Source organism: Manis pentadactyla, chromosome 12 (assembly GCF_030020395.1).
Source record: "Manis pentadactyla isolate mManPen7 chromosome 12, mManPen7.hap1, whole genome shotgun sequence".
In the NCBI taxonomy this organism is placed as follows: domain Eukaryota; kingdom Metazoa; phylum Chordata; class Mammalia; order Pholidota; family Manidae; genus Manis; species Manis pentadactyla.
Window position 1 is genome coordinate 108652196 of NC_080030.1, and position 3003 is coordinate 108655198.

The following is a 3003-nucleotide window of genomic DNA, read 5'->3' on the forward strand; positions in this document are numbered from 1 at the left end:
CTATTGAATAGTAAGTTCAAATTCACAGACATGTTCTCTGCCTAAGTTCTAAAGGATGGGAGAAGGAACAGGAAGTAGGTAAAACATCCTACTTTAAGAAGAACATCCAGGAAGTAGGTAAAATCCTCAATTTAAGGTTATATTATAGCTGTGCCATGATCGGGAATTAAATCTCGAATGTGTTGAAGAGCGCATTTCCAGAATGCAGAGGCTAACCAGGAGAGGCTCGGGGTTCCCAAGGCCGATAAATGTTAGCACCCAAGTAAAAGAGCTTTAACAACGAGTGGTTTAGGCTCAGGCAGAAAGCCGCGGCCGAGCCCTTCCCCTGCTTTCCGCATACTGCCTGACCCGGGAGGCACCACCCCCTCGGCTCTGCCAGCCCTCCCTCCCGGGGAAAAATCAGTCCCCAAAGGCGCCATTCTGCGGGGGCTGCCTGGAAAGGGTTGCTCTGCACCGGTCCATCATCACTCAGCCAGGTTTGCCCGGAGTGCCAGGATGCGGAAGTCAGCACCAAAGCAGCCCGAAGGCCTGGACGCTGCTGGGGGGCCGGCGCCACGCCCTGACGTCCCTCGCTCCGCCGAGATCGTTTCTGGTGCTGTGGAGGCAGCTGGGGGCGCTCAGGGAGCCCTGGGGCCGACTCAGGCTGCGAGGCCGGGACATGGGTCCCGTCTCCTTCCACAAACAGCTCTCGGAGCTCCACGAGCGCGCGGTGCTCGCGCGGAAATTCGCGTGACGCAGGGAAACCTGGGGTCTGGCAAATTCCTGCCCCTTGCTCTGAGGGAGAGGTGTGGTCCATGAATCCTGGCACGCCCATCCCCACTGGGTCCAGAGGAAGCCGGGCACCGCTCTCCACAAGCGGAGAAGCTGGGCCTTGGCTGCAGGGGCAGGACTGGACTCCGCGAAGGTGCCCTGGCATCGTGTATGCGAGCTCTGCGCCTGGGAGCGCGTGCCTCTGCCGCGGCGTCCCCTAGCGCTGGCTCTAAGCGCGCAGTTCAGGATCCCGGCGAGGCCTGGGTGGGCGGCTGCTGGGGTGAGCTCCTCCGCACCCCGGACTCTCGGCCCCATTAGACCAGGAGCTGAGGCTCCGGAGCGTCATCAGGGCGGCCAGACGGATGACACGGTGCAGGCTGGGGGCAGCTTGCTGGTAGGAAAGACGCACGGCTTCCACCACGTGTCTGTTGGCACCTGACACAGGAGAGTTGACTGGTGGCCCTGTCTGAACTGTCTGTCCTGGGAGTTATTTCAGTCAGCTTTCCTGGTAACTAAGGAACGAGAGACGTGTCAACCTTGTGAAGAATGAAAACTGAAATTAAGTGTACCACCTGGAAAAGGCCTCAGGATTCCCTATCGACTGGGGGGTGCGTGGGGGGCAACTGTGTGAATGCGGGTGTCCGGGTGTCTGTGCTGGATGGGGGGATTGTGCAGATGATGGGAAACAGAACATGAACGAAATGATTGGCAGAGGATCTGAATGAGAAAAAATATTTGCTAATTTCTGTCTTCTTTTGTAGGACGGACATTCTCTATCCCAGCAGGAAAGCTATAGCCAGGCTAACGGGAAAGAAGAATTTGAAGGACTCCTAATAAGTAGTCAGTCTATTCTTCCCCCCAGAGGAGCTTCAGAAATCAAAATAAAAACTCAGCAGGTATGCAGAATTTAGCTTTGGATGCGTGCTTTGTGGAATAGATGTAAAACTACAGATATGCCCCAGGGGTGTTTTCTGAACAGGTTAATGTAAATTGAAGGTGGGTAAATTAGTGAGCAGGCCCAGAGGGAAGTAAGTATTTAAAGGCACAGAGGTTTTCTTTAGCCAATAATCACCCCTCAATGTCTCAGTTCTCTAAGCCTAGGTTTTCATATTTTTATTTTCCTCAAATGAAGGTGCAGCACCACTAAAAAGAAAACATAACCACTACATGTGAAGATGGAACCCAGCACACGGCTATGGAGATGGAATGTTTGACGCAGCCCATGCGTTTGCTTTTCTGGCAGCGCGTCACTCTGTGTACGTGCCAGTCGTTGGGCGTGTGCTGGGGATGCCCGCCCTCTGAGCCTGCCTCCTCTGTCCCAGGGCTGAGCCAACGTGGAGCTGTGGGAAGAGGCAGGGCTCACGGCTGCTAGAAGTTTTCTCTTCATTGTGTAGAGTTTTCACTCTTGTGAAATCCTCCTTGGGATCTGATCGAGTTTCAGAGTTGAGGGCTTCTCCTATAATAACAGCTCACAAAATTCCTGGCCGCATTAGAGACCCCAAAACACACGATGTCACCCCAGACATTGAGCACTTTGCAATTTAGCAGAATTCGATTTAAAAAAAAAGTTGTATTTTATTGATCAGGATGTGGGCCAGAAGAAAAGGTGCTGGTCTCTGGAGAGGTGTGTCTGCCCCACAGAAGCACACGGGGATCCAGAAGGGAGCCCCCAACCTCTTCCCCGGGAGGGAGCAGCTGAAGGTTAGGACCTGCCCCAGGGCCCTTGAGCAGGAATTTGACTTAGGGGTCCGGAGTGTAAGCTGAGTGTAGAGAGTGATTCTCCAACTGCTTATTCTAGCTTCAGAAACTTCTGGAAAGTCTTGAAATTCATATGATCCAGGAGATATTAAGAAAAGTTCACAGAGAGAAAACTGGTTGTTTCAGAAAAGTCCAAGGAGCAGTGCGCTCTTCCTACAGGTAAAGTGTGTTTATTACTTCACAGTAACACATTTGTTGTCTTTCCCTTACTGTAAAAGCAATCCATGTATCCATATTCATGGTAAAAAGCACTGCAACACCCAGAAAGTGATGTAAAAATTATTTTTGGCATCTTGGCCCAGAGAGAAGTACTATTAACACTTTGTTACATTTCTTATCACTTAAAGGGCTTTTAAACAGAGAACATGTGTTCACTTCAGCCTCAGCTCTGCTGATAAACTCATCACTGAAAGTTGAAAGATGAATTCATAACTGAAAGCTCCAACTTCCTGAAACGGGGGAAACACATAAAGCCTTACTCACTTGTTACATATG

The 3003-nt window shown here is 51.3% G+C and overlaps 1 long non-coding RNA gene across 1 annotated transcript; it reads left to right on the top strand.

The window, feature by feature from the left end:
* The first annotated feature begins 1498 nt into the window (after positions 1-1498).
* Positions 1499-2673, top strand: LOC130680100 (uncharacterized). Its single transcript, XR_008993131.1, has 3 exons — positions 1499-1646; positions 1883-2006; positions 2549-2673. It is a non-coding gene; the product is annotated as an uncharacterized LOC130680100 (long non-coding RNA).
* Positions 2674-3003: the final 330 nt, after the last annotated feature.